The sequence below is a fragment of the Lycium barbarum genome, chromosome 8 (genome assembly GCF_019175385.1).
Source record: "Lycium barbarum isolate Lr01 chromosome 8, ASM1917538v2, whole genome shotgun sequence".
NCBI classification, from domain to species: Eukaryota; Viridiplantae; Streptophyta; class Magnoliopsida; order Solanales; family Solanaceae; genus Lycium; species Lycium barbarum.
Window position 1 is genome coordinate 111,310,119 of NC_083344.1, and position 19,199 is coordinate 111,329,317.

Consider the following 19,199-nt stretch of genomic DNA (forward strand, 5'->3'; position numbering starts at 1 on the left):
AGTTTTATTCAATATAAGGTCAATATTTAATATACATATTTGATTATTTAAAGTACTTATTTTAAATATGTATGTTACTTATTATTTCATTTTTTTCATATTTTAGGATTCGGCGCCAGTGGGTCCACAGGAGAGACCCATTCAGGAGCATTCTCATCAGCCTGCCGAGGCAGAAGTGTCTTCTCGTGAGACTACCGAGGCGCAGGTAAGATTTTTACTTAAAACAAATTTTATTCAATATAAGGTAAATATTTATTTAATTTTTATAACCTTTATTTGGACTTTGAACAGCGTCTCGTCCAGGAGACTACCTCATATTCACCACCAGACCCATCTCAGGAGCCTACAGACCCAGCTCAGGAGCCTATTCAGGTGCTCGTTGACACACAGGTTTGATTATTCAACAAACGTTAATGTATTCAATATAAATAAGAAATGGTACTAATTATTATATACTTTTCAGGTTCATCCTTCGGCGCCTGTGGTGGCAACTCCTGACGAGGAAGAGGTCGAGTTTCTAGACCCGGGTGTAGACAATAAAATTCGCGTCGAGAAAATAATAATCAAGACAGGAAAATATCGCAACAATCGTCGTATTTGATTTCAGAATATGAGTGTTACAATCTTTATGATTCCTCTGATTCGTCTTTTCAACAATAATTTCAAGGGCTTTTGAGCTTATTCTTAAACTTGATGGATTTGATCTTGACTTGTACTTGAATTCAAGGGCTTTTAAGCTTGATCTTGAATCTGGTGGTCTTGATCTTGAACTTGTACTTGGATTCAAGGGCTTGAAGCTTGATCTTGAATCTTCGTCTGGATCTCTAGAACTTCTAGAGAAATACTTGAATGCTTGAATGCTTTTAGCTTGTAGAGAAATCCGCAGCGTTTGATCCACGATCTCTCTCTTGCTTCTTGTTAGAATTTCTATCCCCTTTTCTGAATTATGAGACCCCTATTTATAGTTGTAGGATGGAGGAGTTGTGATAAGGACAGGCTTCTTTCGACCAATCAGATTTAAGCTGACATGTCGATATTTGATTGGCCGGAACATATCACTTGTACACATGGCGCATCTTCATTGGCCTTTGATTTGACTAGGCATGCTGCATCATGTTGACACGTGGCATGACCCTATAGGTTCCTTTATTTGACTTGGCGTGCCACGTCATTTGACATGTGACATCAATTTGGGCCTCTTGAATAAGATGACATCCTGGGCTTGACAAAGTGGACTCATCATTTGTAGCCCAATTAAATGGACTAGCCCAATGAATTTGGACCATTACTTAAATCCATATTTATTGGACTTTAAATAATTAATCCAATTATATTAATCCGTAATCTTTATTTGGACTAATACATTTTGAATTTACTATAATCCGAATTTCTTACGGATTTAAATTCAATAAAATTTCGTTATCTACACCAGGTCAGCATGAGGTTCTGCCCGTGCTAGCGGGACCAGATCCCAAGAAGAAGCACATTCTAGTCAAGGGCGCACGGGCTAGGGGAAGATGAGATGATCATGGCTTGGAGCGCCCAGTTATTAAGGGGAAAAAGGGCGATGGAGACGATGGCGAGGGCGGCGGGGATGGTATGAGCCTTAGGCCTAAGGATAGTCTCAGGAATACCACATGTGGGACCCATCCACGATAGTGTATATACATTAGTGTTGTATAGTTTATCGTAAATATTATATATTTTTTGCATATTTATAAATATTATCTTAGTTTTTATTATTGTTTATAGTTTTACATCCTAAATTGATAATAAAAAAAACGTGACACGTTCAAAATAAAGTTAAGCATTAATTTAAAAATAACACGAAACCCTAAAAGATAAATAAAGTAAAACTAACGACTACAAGTCTTCAAACAAAAAATGACTTCCAGCACTTTTTAATCACTTGAGATATTAAAATTTAAAAATTAATATTTATTTAAAATAACATTATATATTAGAAACGAAATTAACACACATGAATTGAGACAGCAAATAATATTAATTTATGGACTACATTGTATTGGCTTCGCGGGGAGATGGAGAACTAATCAGTCGTCCTCCTAGCTGCAGCTATATATGGGCGTCCACTTATCAAAATTTGTTACTTCTCCGTTCGTCTCGTATTGTGTGTATGTTCGAAGGGACACAAAATTCAATAATACAACAGAGAGACTTTGTGAATTTGTGTTTCAAATTTCATGATTGTTGTATGAATAAATAAACGCACAGTACTCCAACTCGTTCCCTTTTGCAAGTACGGTATATTAAAATCAATTTTTTAAATTTATTTATTTTAACAAATTAAAGGATTTTTTATTTTTATTTTTATTATTATTATTATGTTAAATCTTATTCTTATTATTAAGTATATATTGAAGTACTAGTAGTTCAAAATTATTTTTCAATATATACCTCATATGAAAATATAAATAAATAAATATTTAATAAATTTTTCTTTAAAAAAAAGCATACGAAATCAACACTAATTTCCTTCCATTTTAAATGTCTTTCAGCTCAAAATAATTGTCTAGCAATAATTGTCATTTTAAGAATTCAAGATCAAAGCTGACAATTATTTTTAACTATTAATAATTATTATTATTATTATTGTTCAATTTTCAAAAGATATTTGATAAATAAGAATAACTTAGTAAACTGTACCTTATATTTATTACTCCCTCCTTCTATTTTGGTTGTCCGTGTTTGACTTGTCACACCCCCTTAAAAAGTAGTACTAACTAATAAAATGATATGTTTACTGTATCACCGGTTGAATATAATAAATAGAATATTTTTGAGAAATGTATTGAAAAATGATTATAGTTAATAAAGAATTAATCAGGAATTAAGTGATAAATTCTATCTTTATTTTTCAAACTAGATAAAGAAAAATATACACTTATTTTTAATATAGTGAACAAGTAAAGGGGACGAAGAGAGTAACTTTTAAACGGTAAAAACTTACCCACATCAGACGTTTATATCAAATCAATGAATGTATGACATGCGTTTGAATATATATAACTATCACTTAGCCATAATCAGTTAATGCATATATTTACTTCATTAAATCACTTAATCATGATAAATTATATTTAATTTTTGTTAAACACTCAATGCGAATAAGTGTTTACCTTTTTAAACGGAGATGAAAAAAACTTAAAAAAAAAAAAAAAAAAGGTTAAAATGGACGGAGGAAACACTGAACTAGTGATTGATACAATTGAAACGGTGGGACGTGGGAGTGGGGGAGGCTGGGAGCTATGATATCACAATCACATATCAATAACACACGTGGTGGCCCTCTAATTAATTAATTATATATTCTCTTTTCTCTTTTATGCTGACACTAGTATATTTATTACATGTGTGTGTTTCTGTCGGTATGTTCAAAAAGACCGGAATATTTTCTTAGTGATTCCGTTAGTTTTTTTTGTTTGTTTGTTTGTTTTTGGTTCATTCAGACTAGGCCTGTGCACAAATCGGTTCAATCCGAATTTTCGAATCGATTCGAAATAATTTAGATAATTCAATTTGGATAATACAATTCGATTTCGATTGACAAATGCAATTGTAAAATATTACGGTTTAACGGTTCGAATACAGTTGACTTCAATTATCAACCGAATCGATCCGAACAAACCGAATTTATACACCACTAGTGACTAATATGACTAATAGTCTAACTATATATACGCTTAATACTTAATAGTGAAGTAATATTTATTTAACTTCAGAAGTGGTGCAAATGAATGTCTGGCCTCAAGCTGACTTCCTTTTTAGTCTTTCATCTTTTGAATGTTCTTCTCACGAGCCATCTTTGCGTTTTGACCATTGCCTCCACTGTCCACCCAAGGCTTTGTTTATTCTTTGACTTTAGCATGTACAAATTATATTATTTTTTTTTCGAGGATGCAAACTGAGTTATTATGCTGGTCTGCTTGCAAGTTGCAAGATGCCGAATTATTAATTTGGTATATGTAATGTGGTGTTGGCGGATTTGTATGCTTGCACAAGCTGACAAGCTCTTGTTTTGCTGTTTATATGCTATTATGCTTGCAAGTTTATGATATTTTCTTGGTTAATGTCTTGGTTATAAGACTGCAAATTTAGGATCTCATTATTTTTTGTTATATTTACTCTAAAACGAAAATGAAATAGTTACTTGTTTAAATTTCAAATAAACCGAACAAATCGATTTGTGTAACCGAACCGAAATAATAAAAAACGAATCGAATTGAACCTAGAACGGATCGAGTTTGGTTGAAAATTTTAGAAAGTCGAAATTCAGAATTTCAACTCGATGATGGCCAAAATCGAACCGAACCGATTCGTGCACAGGCCTAATTCAAACCTCATTTCTATCTATACTAGTTATCGGAGGCCCGTGCTTAATCGGAGGCCCGTGCTAAGCCCGGACTTAAATTCAAAATATGAAATAATATGTAATATTTATTAAATAAGTATAATTTGTATTATATTTTCTACCACATAATTAATTTAATGTAATTGTAGGTTAATCATAGCCCCACAAAGATAGAGTTAAGGTTTACGTATATCCTACATTCCCCAGACGCACTTGTGAGATTACACTGGGTATGTTGTTCATGTAGGTTAATCATATCTTGTTGATAAATTTTCATAATTATTAAGTCTCTTCGTTATATAATTCGATAATTTTTAAAAACAATATATTTATAAGGAAGAACATTTAGTAGGAAAATTAGCAAATATCAAAAGGATGCAAGTGATTCGATATTGTATAAACTAACATGATAAAGTATCATAATTATAAGTCGGCTAAGATTATAAATAAAAATTATTTTTGTATTTTTATTAATTTATGTGTCAAGTGTTTATGCTAGTTAAATGTGATTTTTAACATTAGTTTTAGATGAAATTCAAGAAATAACTTAAATTCATTAAAATGAACCTCAAGAATCAATTTAGCTCTTTATTTAATTTTTATGCTTAAAATGTTTAATTCTTAGTTAACCAAATAAGATATTTTAAAGACAATCTGATCTTGATTGATAATACTACCTTCATTTTCAACACCATATGACACACCATGTAATTTTATTTTTTTTACTTTCTATAGTTGTAAGCACGTATGAGCTTTGCAAAAGAAGTAAAATTTTGGAGGTGTAAAACAAATAGAAAGTAGAATATGGAGAAGAACATATGATGTGAGACATATTTAAATGCAAAGTAAGACCTTATAATGCACCAATTAAAAAACATTTTGCTCCAAAGTTATCTAAATTAATGTATAAGGACAAATAACGCAAAAAATGGTACTCTCGGACCGGTTCCTATTATAGGTGTTTTTATCATGGACACACTCCTTAAAAATCACTCACCCCTAAAAAGTAGAAGTGTTTTCACTAAATTATTCTTAATGAAATATAACAAATTTAATATGGGTTCTTGGTTGTGTAAAAATTTACTTAAATGATAATTTTTTTAAAAAGTAATTAATACTTTCTTGATTATTTTAAAAGTCATTTATTATGACCTAAATATAAAAGTTAAAAACACCACATACTCCCAAATAAACTTATACTTGAGAAGATGAGAAATAAGACTGCAACAAATTTCTGAAGGATTAGAAATATTTTTAAGCTTTTAAATGTAATTCGGAAATTGTTGATTATAAAAAAAAAAAAAATGCTACATTTAGATCAAGAAAACTTTAGAAAGAAATTTAAGGTTGCTAGTCGCCAGTTGCTGAATTGCCTCTATTGTCAAACAATTTAAAAGAAGGCTTAAAAGAAAACCCAACGTCAGAAATCCCCGAATGTCATACTGCAATTCTCGCATGTCATCTCTTACACGAAAAATTTATCAATTAGGCGTTATAAAAAGGCATGTAAAGATAGTCTTATTTACAAAAATATATTCCCTCCTCTTCAATTTTTTTTTTATCAATTAGGCGTTACAAAAAGGCATGTAAAGATTGTCTTATTTACAAAAATATATTCCCTCCTCTTCAGAAAGAGTGTCAATCTAGTCATTTACACATCTTTTAAGAAAATACAAATTTCTATGCAAGAATAGGTAATTTGATTAAATTATTTCTAATTAAATAAGTATTGAGATTTTGTCACTTAACACTAATAAAAATAAATCTAAAAAAATAAGATTAATTTTTTTTTATTTGATAACTGAACACGTTTTTTGATAAAAAAAAAAAAAAAAGAAGCTAAATCGACACTCTATTTTGAGGGGAAAAAAAAGAGTACAAGACAATTGAGGTAATAAAATGAAAAGCAAGAACAATAAATAACGTGCAAAAGTTGAATTGGACGTGGGACCCAGTTATAGAGGTCTTATGCGGGTCTTGTCTCCAAAATGATTGAGAGCACCGCAAGGAAAAGTCAAATTGTAGCACTCGCGTGTAAGCATAAAAGGATTTGAAATTGTACCAAATAAAACAATAAAGAAGTACAATTACTTAAAAGGAAACTTTTTAATTAATTATTTTTAGGTCTTACTCTTATTTATTTAAGTCAAATTTTTATTTTTTATTTTTAAGGTTTACTTTTTAAAAGCTATCGAACCTCCTATCACATTTTTCATGTTCTTTGGTTTTCTGTTTGGTGATCGATATTCGCATTTGAGCCCAATTAATTCAAATAATTCGCACTGTATCGCGCCCATTCGGGGGAAGCGCTCCCTCCAAAGATTTTTTTCATATCCATATTCGAACCCCTAATCCCTAATTAAAGGAGGAGCAGCTCCATCCGGTGCACAAGTTAAATTATGTATTTGTCTTAAAAGTTTATTAATTATGTATAAATTATTTATTTAGAACTAAATAACTTTAGAAAATTAGGATACATAACTTATAAATGTCAAATTCTGGCTCCGCATTTGATTTGAAGTAAATAATTTCATCAAAATGAAAGTTAAAATATTAAAGGAGTGGAATGAAAGTTTTGCTTTCATATATTGAAAATATACTTATATGAAATTTAATTATTATTAACGTAATTACCCACTTGTGGGGCTACAATGGGTATATGGTTGTTGATGTTGTTGTACACTTGTACTAACACAAATTATATTTCTTTAATTAAAATATTTACTTTTATATCTTGAGTTTGGGCCCGGGCTTAGCACGGGCCTCACATAAACTTTACCTAGTTCAAGCAGGTCCGTGCTTAGCCCGGGCCCAAACTTAAAATTTAAAAGTTCTAGATTCAAATATTGTATAATTTGAATCATACTTTTATTTCGGATAATAGATTTATGGTAGTAGCGCGTTAATCATGTCTTGTCGATAAGTTCTCATAAGAATCAAAGTTTTTTAGTCACACATTTGGATAATCTTTAAAAGTGATATTTTTTAGTAAGAATCAAGTTTGGAAGAGAATTAGTAAATAATAAAGGGACACACGTGATTCGATATACTACAAAGTAAAAAGATTTACAAGTAAATAATTATAACTGATCGAAGATCATAAATTGGGAACATTTGGCATTTCTATAAATTTGTGAGCATATAATTTCTTTAGCTATGGAAGAAATAGATTTCTTTTAAACTATGTAATATTTAAGTACACATGTATTAAAAAAAATTAAAAAATTATGATACCTCAAACAACGTCAGAAAAAAGTAAGTTAATTTTGTTAAATATGAGATAAATAACTCATCAATTATATACCAACACAATTTCCCAATAAAAAGATTTGAATCCCAAGGTTCTTATAAAAAATGAATAATAAATAAGTTAGCCAACGATGTTTAATATAAAGATCAAATTTCTTGTTAAATTGTAAAAGCCTCACGTTAAACAATTGAAGATTCTATAAGCTATTAAGCAGAGAACTTTCATTGTTCTTCGGTGCAATACTGTACATGCTTTACTTAGGGTAACACCAAATATGCATGGAGTATTATCCCATTTTTAAACAGTTACAACATGTTAAAAAAAAAAGGTAGCTAATTATATTGTCTGTTTCTGCTTCTCATTTTTCGGGAACATCAATTTAGAACATCATACCTTATTTGATATTTTCAAAATTAAAAAAATACTACACAAAAACAAGATGCGGAGAATTTAAAAATAATTTCATAATGCACTGGGAAATGTATCATCTACATAGTAATGTTAAAAGTCTTGTATAGTGACGTGTGGAATCTTCACAATTCACAAATTATAAGTATTTCTAAAGGGCCCGAAAGTTTTATCAAATTGAATAATGGCAATTAAGTAATAAATAACCAAAGTAGGGGTAATATTGAGGCATATAAAGATGCACTATAGCGCATAGCCGCATATGACTTCACCTGGAAACCATTAGTTTGAGGGATTTGGTATTATTGAAAAAGGGCTTCAAAGTGCCTCTATTTACACCAACACACCTTAGTAGTTTAAAGCAATAAAGGGGAGAGATAGGGGTAAATTTAGAAGAGGGAGCTTTTTCGGTTGGGGAGCCTAGTTACAATCTAACTTGAGGACGACAAAAATTGTTTGATCATCCCTTATTACATATACTAGTTATGTGAGGCCCGTGCTAAGCCCGGGCCCAAACTCAAGATATAAAAGTAGATATTTTAACTAAAAAAATATAATCTGTGTTAGTACAAGTGTACAACAACAACAACAACCATATACCCATTGTAGTCCCACAAGTGGGTAATTATATAAAAGCAAAATTTTCATTCCACTGCTTTAATATTTTAACTTCCATTTTGATAAAATTATTTACCTCAAATCAAATGCGGAGTCAGAATTTGACATTTATAACTTATGTATCCTAATTTTCTGAAGTTATTTAGTTCTAAATAAATAATCTATACATAGTTAATGAACTTTTAAGACAAATACATAATTTAACTTGTGCAGCGGATGGAGCTGCTCCTCTCTTAATTAGGGATTAGGGGTTCGAACATGGATATGGAAAAAATCTTTGGAGGAAGCGTTCCCTCCGAATAGGCGCGACACAGTGCTAATTATCTACATTAATTGGGCTTAAATGCGGATATCGAGCACGAACCAGAAAATCAAAGAACATGAAAAATGAGGTAGAAGGTTCGATAGCTTTTGAAAAGTAGACCTTAAAAATAAATAATAAAAAAATTGACTTAAATAAATAAGATTAGGACCTAAAAGTAATTAATTTTTTTTTAAAAAGAATTAGAAATTATTGTGAGGACTACAAAAGTCCCCAGGTTCGATAGCTTTTGAAAAGTAGACCTTAAAAATAAAAAATCAAAAAATTTACTTAAATAAATAAAATTAGGACATAAAAGTAATTAATTAAAAAGTTTTTAAAAATTTGGGAAACTCTTGTGAGGACTACAAAAGTCCTCACATTCCCTCTTATATTATATAGTATATAAAAAGTAATTAATATAATAATAATTAATCTATATTATTATTATTATTATTATTATTATTATATATTTATTATTATAAACTTGAAGGGAAGACCAACACTGCAATGCAAATTGATACCAAAAGTTATATAAATTATACACTTTAACTAACTAATTTTTTATTCCACTTAGACATATGTTATGGTATTAAATGTTTATTCTCTTCTTATGTACATACGTATGCACTTCAATTTAATTCTCTTCTTTTGAGTGGCACATATTTATTCCCTCCGTATACTTTTACTTGTCCACTTTTGACTTTGCACGCTCTTTAAGAATTAATAAATAAAGTGTATGTTTTATCATAATATCCATACTGATTGGTGTATAGTCTCAATAGCCTTGAAAAATGATTTGAAAATGAGTAATTAATGTGAAGGGTAAAATAAAAAGATTTTTTTTCTTTGACTTGATATATTAACGTCAACAAGTAAAAGTGAAAATTTATTTTTAGAGTAGTGGACAAGTAAAAGTGAACGGAGGGAGTGCCTTTTATTTCCGTTTTCCTTTATTTTACTCTCATTTGCATTCTCCGATTATTGTTTCTTTACATTTATAAAATTTATTACTTTTTTTTAAGTCTCACGTGTCCGCAGTATCTCATATGTCCTTTCATTTCCTTCATTTGGCATCTACTCTCTCTGTCTCAATTTAAATGTCTATGTTTGACTAGACACGAAATTTAAGAAATAAACATTGTGAGAAATAAATTCTTTACTAAACATATAGACGTAGTAGAGGCAAACACAAAAGTTACCAGATTTTCTAATGTCTATTCTACGAATTTATGTGGCTTTGGCCCTTGTGTTAATCAATTGCAAGAAAAAAAGTAAATCTGCATCTTGAACAGCTATTTTCCTCTTCCTCTTACCTTTCTTATGCGTTTGTTTTTCTTTTAGCCTTGAATTCTGAATTCATTCTTAATGTTTTTACATTTTAGTTTCGGTCTTATAGGGAAATTTAAATTTCGTTTTTATTTAGTTATTGAACTATACTTAGTGCAATTATAACTACATTAATTTTACATCAAACACCTCTGTTAGAATAATGCAATGATAGTAAGCACAAGAAATTGTACTCTAAGCAGGAATTAACATGTGTACATTTCAGAAGTTTAACATTAATTCTACCTCCGCAGTGTCTCAATTGTCCTTTCATTTTCTTCATTTGACATATACTCCCTCTGTCTCAATTTAAGTGTCTAAGTTTGACTAGACACGGAGTTTAAGAAATAAAAATAAACTTTTGAATCTTGTGGTTTTAAATTAAAAATGTGTATAATATAATAAAATATCCTTTGAATCTTGTGATTATAAACTTGACATGTAGGATATTTGAATTGTCAACTTACTAAATATAAAAAGAGGCGGACATAACCAAAATAAGACATATTTTAACAATAATTGACAAATTAAGGGGAAAATAAGAGGAAAAGAAACGAAATATGGAGACTCACTAAGGAGAATCGCAGTATCCTTTGCAAAATACAAATCATAAAAACTAACTAAAGTGAGTAACCAAATTAATCATGTTGGGTTCCGTGCATCACATGGACATAATTTGCTAGTCATGATACAAAAGCGTAGAGGGATTACTTCATAAAAGGAAAAATGGCTAAAAATACTTATGAATTATTTAAAATAGGTTATTTTCACCTTTCGATTATGTTTTTGGTACAAATATGTCTAATCGTTAGTCAACTAGCTCAAACTATCATCCCCTTAGCTCAATAGCTCAACAAATTTAATACTCTACTACGAACGGTTACTTCAAAATATCGATAAAATAATATCTTTGCTTTCTCAATAATGAAGAAACCTTAACTTCGCTCTCAGTTAATTTATATCCATGCATGGCACTAGGACTGGATATAGGCCTTCGGTAACGGACGCATATATATATGTAGGCTGTAGCACATAACTTTAGTTATACGTGTATTATTAATTTATTATAATACAATATACACGCACTAATTAGGTAAGTCTCCACCCTTTGTAATAGTTTCACTTGCGTATTGATACTTCATTCACATTCATAACTTAAAACCTTGGATGACGTCACTCATTATCCATACTTTTCTCCTTAATTTAGTGAGAGTTATTCAAAATATGTTGTAAGATTAGGAGAGAGTAATGGTTGTACATGCACTAAAAAAACAAGAATTAGTTATAAAATTTGTTGCCAATCGTCACTATATAATCCGTAACTAACAAATTTGTTGATAATCAATCACTAAATCATCATTAAATTAGATTACCGACAAAAAGTTTTTGTTTAGCAACAAAACTTATTTGTCGCTTTTTTTTTTTTTTTTTTGGTAGTGATGCTTGATGTTGGATTAATACAAAGTTCCTCCATCTAAATTCCTTTACTAGAAAGTCATAACGCGTAGATCAATTACATTTATTTTTTATTTGTGTATGTATGCATGATGCACTGCGTTTGCTTAGAGTTGAAACAACAAAAGAGACAAAAGGCTTACGAAACTTCCTAATTTGAAGTTTCCATGTAACTTCGCTTATTTCTCCGGGTATCTGTCACTCTACTCTTTTATACCTTACGTATACAAGAAATATCACTTTCCTATAGATCTCTCCGTCTTACCATTTTTGTCAACTAGTACTCCATATTTGATTCTTTTTCAAATCTCCTAAACTTGTTTCACTTGAAGCTAATTTGTAATAGCCCAGAACGTTGCATAGATTAAGATCGCCATACGAAAGCGAGATTAAGACACGTAACTCCAAAAGTGGGGAACATTTGGCTACGACTTTAATTTCTTTCACTGCTCTCCCCACGACTAGCAATCGGATAGGTTGGTTACCTTAAGTTCGAGGAATGAGAGGGGATTAACCAGGGGCGGAGCTAGCCCTTTGCATATGGGTTCGGCCGAACCCAGTAACTTTCGTCCAAACCATATATTTGTATTAAATTTTTTATCAAATATGTACAAATTACTAATTTGGAACCCAGTAACTTTAAGGAATTAGAACTCCGAGCCCACAAGCTTCAAATCCTAGCTCCGCCTCTGAGATTAACCATGTATTTATAGACATCAAGTCTTGGCCTAATAGACCTACTCATAACGAGCTTCATTAGATCTACAACAGACTACACTATTGTTAGCCCACACCAATAAATGATAAGGCACCTCGCAGGAATGCCCTTATTTTGGGGTGGTCTTTAATTTTTGCCCCTCAAATTAGTGGTCTTTAATTTTTTCCCTTCACCTTATACCATGAGGTTTGAGGTTCGAACCCCGGCTCAATAAAAATAAAAATAAAATAGCAAGGCAGAGTTTTGTAGCAAAGTTAGGCATATTCAGGCCAAAGTTAGGCCTCAGGTAGAATTTTGAATGCAAAATTCTGCCTGCAGGTAGAGTTTTCCATTCAAAATTCTGCGTGAGGTAGAGTTTTGCATGCAAAACTTTGCCTTGCGAAATTCCTTTTTTTTTTTACTGAGTTGGGGTTCGAATCCAAAACCTTAAGGTATTAGGCGAAAGACAAAAATTAAGGATCGCCAATTTGAGGGACAAAAATTAAAGACCAGTGCTTTTGAAGGACAATCCACAGCAAAAAATGATAAATGAAGTGATTCAACCCAAATCAAGTCCACTAACTATATTTATTTAGCCCGTTTAGTCCACATTTAGTAAAAATTCCAATATTCATGTGATTTCTAATAAATGCATGTGTTTTTCTTCATGCCTGCCAAAATTAACTATCATTGAATTATTGGCGAATAAAATATGCAATGGTTCTTAAGTTATAAGATTATATTTATGTATAGAAAACTAAAGTAATACTAACACAATAAATATGAAAAAAATTCACATCTAACGGGAAGAACTCAAGTGACAAAAATAATTATGAGATGGAAGTTTTCTTTTAATATATAATTGATTTTGCTATATAATATTTTGAAACAAATCATCAGCCAAAAATCTAGTAGTCTCCTCTTGATTCTTGAGCATAAAATTAATTAATTTAGAAATTCTGTGAGAACTTTACAGTTCGAAACCTTCTACATTTTCAAATATGAGAAAAGGTTTTAAATAATGAGTCAAAGTAAGCTATTTAACATTTGACAAGTGCGAAGTGATAATATATTTTATCAAGGAGAGCAAGTAACTTAATCTGTGATCTTTATTTCCTTGTGTTGCCTCCTTAGATTTGTATACAGGGAGAAAATTAAAGCAAAAACTTTCGTACTGAATTGTTGTAAATGTAGGCGCTTTACATACACGCAGACCACAGTACATGTACATGCACGATGCAAATGATAAACCGCACCACCAGCAAGCCTAATAGTAATTGGTACATTTCTTAGGGCCTTTTTTGGAATGCCATGGATGGTGTTGTTTAGAACATAATTTATCTGTTATAAATAAACTAATATTTTAAAATGCGAATGACGTGTTTCAGCTCTTAAGTCTTGTCAACGTTCTGACCTAACTTGTCTTCTCCTGTCCTATAGTGAATTCTCATGTTCGTTTGCTGAACAAAATCCCATTATAGTTACCAATTGTATTACAATTACTCAAACTTTTTTTCAATTTTTAGAAATGAAAGAATTAATTGGTTAAGATATATACATCGACTTCCATCTGTTAATTAGCGTATTTATAGGACTTTGAAATATTATATAGTTTGTAACGTGACATATACGTTTCTTGAAAGTATGACAATTGCACCATGGAAATAGGAAATCATTTAGAATTTTTATACTCCCTCCGTTTTAATTTATATGAACTCATTTCACTGGACACGACATTTAAGAAAGAGGGAAGACTTTTGAAACTTGTGGTTCAAAATAAGCCTTAAAAATTTGTGTGGCTGCAAATCATTCATAAAGTGAATTTGTTTTCAAATTAGGAAAAAGGTCATTCATTTTGGCACGGACTAAAAAGGAAATAGGTTCAAACAAATTGAAACAGAGAGAGTATTTGTGATTTGATCAACTTATAAATTAATTTTGTAAGTAGATGTCACGACCCAACCCCGTAGGCCGTGATTAGTGCCCGATCTGGGCACCCAAACACATCTATCAAATGCTATCTCAAATTTTTATCAAACGCATTCAAGTATATAGCAGAAGCCGACAAGGCTATATTTCAAATTTAGATAATTTCCAGAAAAATTTCGGCAGAGTTTCCTTTGTTTTACAGACTATCCAAATTAACCCTGCGCACAGATAATACCAACAATGACCACCCAGGGCCAACAAAACAACATTTAAACATATGCGGACCGGCCGCCGCGGCGAATGGGATCGCCCAAACACAACATATACACGCATCCGTACAGAAAGACCCCAACCCACAAACATGTCTACAGACCTCTAAACAGACCGACAGAATCATATGACGGGATAGGGCCCCGCCATACCCATGAACGAGAATATATAAATACAGTAGTGACAGACTGTACCAAAAGATGAGCTCTGAATAAAAGAGGGCTCCAAATGGCAGAAAAGATATCCTAGACGGACGGATCAGCAAACCTGTCGTCGGTACCTGCGCGGCATGAAAACGCAGCCCCCGAAGAAAGGGGGTCAGTACGAAATATGTACTGAATATTTAAAGCCTGAATTACAGAAACAAAATCATAACTGGTACAGAACGTACAGAAAAAGTGAGTAGAAAATCCAAAGTATCAAATATATATTTTCAAAACATGCGGAGTGTGTACAGAAACATATGTCATATCAAATCCGGCCCCTGCCAAGGGACTCGGCAGACAAAACGTGGCCACCCTCCCGACGCTGGTGCCACAACACAGAAGAATCAGAATAGGGGCATAACCCCGTAACATAGTATATCATATCAGATGGCCATGGCAAATCATATCAGAACATGTGTACATGGCACAACATACTCCACAAACCCATGTACACGTATACCTGCCCCCTCACATCGAGGCACGGCGAACAATGCAGAGGATTACGCTTGACAACATATCCTGGCCCGGGCTCAGTGTGGGAAACATTGGGGCATCCACGAATAGAGTAGTGAGAAACTAAATGCAGTTAAAATATCATAAATATTTTCAGAGACTCGATGAGGCATATCAATGACAAACCAATTCAATGAAGTCAGACGGGATCATAATAAGTGAGTTTCGGATGTCATAATGAATTACAGAAGCATAACCTTTTTGAAGTCGTTCCGAGTGCCAAAACAATTTATAAGACTTAATGAATTATTTAAAATAATTTTTTTTTGTTTAGTAGTTAAAAGAGTAGTCAGAACATTTCTTTCCAAAAACTGCTCGAAAACGAGCCTTAAGTACAATAAGGGTAAAACCGGGACTAGTGGGCCCACCTTGGGACAAGCAAGACGGTGGGCTCAAATTACGCATTTTAGGCTTATGGGGTCACCTACGAAGGTTCTACGGACATTCTATAACTTTTCATAAAGTTTGGGGAAGGTTTGCATAATTTTTAAGAAAGCATACAAAAAGGGTTCAATTCTATTGAATGAAAGAGGGATATTTTCAAATGCGGATTCCGATGAGCAGAATATTTTTCGAGGCTCGAATCCGATCCTAGTACACCTACGACATGCCAAAAGAAGAAAAGGGATAGCTTTACATACCTCGAACGCACTTCCAAGATAGCCAATCTAAAGCTAATCCAAATCTACACCTCGGGCTCCCCAAGGTCTACAATTACGCCAACGAATACCAATCATTAGCTAAGGGCACTTAAGCCATTCATTCCAAACTAATCATTAAATTCTACAGAAAATTCGGCAACACTTCCCCTGTAAATAGGCCATCCCGAGAATTTATCTCGCTCAAAATCAACAACAACAACCACAATAACCAACCTAGTAACATTGATAACCAATTCGAAAGGCAAAATAATAATAGTAACTCTCTTTTACATCATTCAACAACTTTCATAAATTCAACTCGACGACTTACCTTCAAGCCAACATCGATGCTTATATATTTAAATACTAACCCGAATCCATACCAACAATACTTAAAGACATTCTAAGCAATTCATACAACATTTCCAACAATCCAAAAATTTTCCCTTCCTTTCCACATAATGTAACTCTTCCATTCTAAATTCACACCACCCAACTAATACCAACATTTTTCCATATTCATTAACTAACTCAAGATTACCCAAACATATTTCAATAACATTTTAAACAATATCCAAGGATTCGAACCATTCCGCCCATTTCCATATTCCATTCGAAACTTCTACAATTGCAACGAAACTACCAAATCGCATTGTTTTCTTCCAAATTCATTAATAACAACCATAGTTCACATTTAGCATCTTACTTTCATAATTGCATAAAAATTATATAAAAATCACATAATTTCTCATAACAACATACAACCAATTTCAACACCAACTCAACTCGTTAACCCTTTATCTACGTCATCAATGTCACAACGACACCTCTAACAAGCTAAATAAATTTTAATTCACCATTCTCTTTCATTACTATGGCTCACGGCCACACTCCTCTTCACACACCCACACGACCTCTATAAAGTTTCTAACCATTAATTTCCTTTATTCTCATCACATAACCCATGATAACAACAACAATAATCATATGAACATAATCATACCCTCAATCCTTTCAATTTAGCAAGGATAGCAATATGTCCATAATCACAACTTTAAATTTAACCATTTAATTCCTACATAATGCTACTAAAATCAATTCCTCATTCTTACTCAAAACACCCCCCTTACACGGCTCAATTTATAATTCAACATCAACATACATAACCCGTTTGTATTCAACACACATCTACCAAGCTATACAAGTCTAAACTACCTCCAAAACATGTAGAAAAGAATTAAATCTTACCTTAGAGACAAACTTTAATTTTTCACCATGAAATGTCTTCAAGAAAGCCATGGCCGTGAGTTGCCATGGCTACCATGAGCTCCATCTTTTTCCTCCTCTTGATCTTCAAATCTCTCCAATTAATTGTGTAGAAGGGGGCAAAAATGGGCTGGCCGTGAACAGTGGCGCCGGCCGTGAACAGTGGCGCCGCTGTGAACAGTCGCCGTGAACAGTGCCCGAACCCCTCTCTCTCTAGGCTTGAGAGCCCCTCTCTCTCTAGGCTTGAGAGCCCCTCTCTCTAAAACCTAATTTGCAAGATTAATTGTAGTGTAGTCTTCCACTTATGCTCATTTATATAATCTTTACAAAGTGGACATGTGTCAATTTTCATGACATGTGTCCATCTTCATTCAAGGCCAACCAAATCTCGCCACATGTCATGGGCCCACTTTCGATAATTAAATTAATTCCTAATCTCCAATATTAATATTTTTATGCTAAATAAAATTTATAAGCAATTTTTGTGATAATCAAAGTTGAAAATTAAAAGCTCTTATTTCATGTCCGAAAATAATTCCGCCTTTAACTTGAGTCGATTTGCTTGCGGATAATTCGTCGTATAAATGTACGGGGTATAACAGTAGATTAATGAAATATTTTGTCTCAATTAAATATATAAAACTATCATTTCTTAAATTGATTATAAATAATGCAGATAATTTCACTATTTGCACACCTATCTAAGGTTGTTTGTTTCTATGACTTCGTACTATTCTATTCTCTTGGATAGGGTAGGAGTTTGCATCATTTGTTTCGGTTTAGAGTAAAACTAGACTATAAGACGACATTTGTTTGCATATTTAACGAAGGTCTGAATATGAATGGCTCGGATCTTAGGCTATTAAGTGCGTTTATTTACATTAAGATCTGACTACTTATTTGTTCTGGATAGGTCTTAATAGCCTGTTTAGCCAAGCTTCTAAAAACAGCTTATCTTAAAAAGTACTTTTTTTCGAAAGTACTTTTCAAAAAAGTACTTTTGGCTAAAAACAGTTTGTATTTGGTCAATTAATTTAAAAACTACTTTTGAGCAGCAATTAATGTTTGGCCAAGCTATTAAAAAGTGATTTTATGTGATAAACTGTTTCTGCTACTCCCCAAAAGCACTTATTTTCTCCCAAAAGCTTGGCAAAAAAATAAGCGCTTATTGAAAAAATAAATACTTTTGGAGGAATAATAAGCTTGGCCAAACAGGCTATAATCATTAAGATCTTGAGCAAAGTTTTAATATCATTAAGAGGTACCACCAGCCCCCTCCCAACCACCACCCAGCCCCAGCCCCACCCACCACCACCCAACCCTCTTTCCACCCCCACCCCCACCCCCACCCCACCCACCCATCACCACATACCACACTCATCACCACCCACCCCACACACCATCACCCACCCCCATCACACAACCACTAACCACCTCTGTCATCACAATCACCACCAATCGCTACCAGTGCGCAGTCACTACAATACCCACCTCCTCCATCACAACTATCACCACCACCATTGCTAGCCACTAGCACCAATCATCATCACCACCACCACAATCAACAACCATCACCACCATCACAACCACCTCCACCATCACAACTATCACCACCACCATTTAGTAACTTTTTTATGTGAATTGTATATAAACTATGTTTAAATAAATACATCATGCACATTCAGATGTTGGAAAATAAACAATCTTAATCATTCAGTGTTCAGATCTAGGACAACATCTTAATCATTCAGATGTGCATTATATTCAGATTCAGACGTACTAATCTTAATGACAAAAATGAGGCCTAAACCACTTCTACCACCAAAACTAATTATCAGATCCGTTATTCTACTTTAAAAGCTTCCCAAACACGTCGCAGAGGTCAATCCAATTTAAATTGAATGAGTTCCATAGTTATGTTCGGATGACTATGACTTCATTGCA

General features: G+C 32.7%; 1 long non-coding RNA gene across 1 annotated transcript; it reads right to left on the reverse strand.

The window, feature by feature from the left end:
• Positions 1-14,480: 14,480 nt before the first annotated feature.
• On the reverse strand, positions 14,481-17,536 carry LOC132606707 (uncharacterized). Its single transcript, XR_009570027.1, has 3 exons — positions 17,238-17,536; positions 15,990-16,056; positions 14,481-14,909 (listed from the first exon to the last, which is right to left on the reverse strand). It is a non-coding gene; the product is annotated as an uncharacterized LOC132606707 (long non-coding RNA).
• Between the last annotated feature and the right edge of the window lie 1,663 nt (positions 17,537-19,199).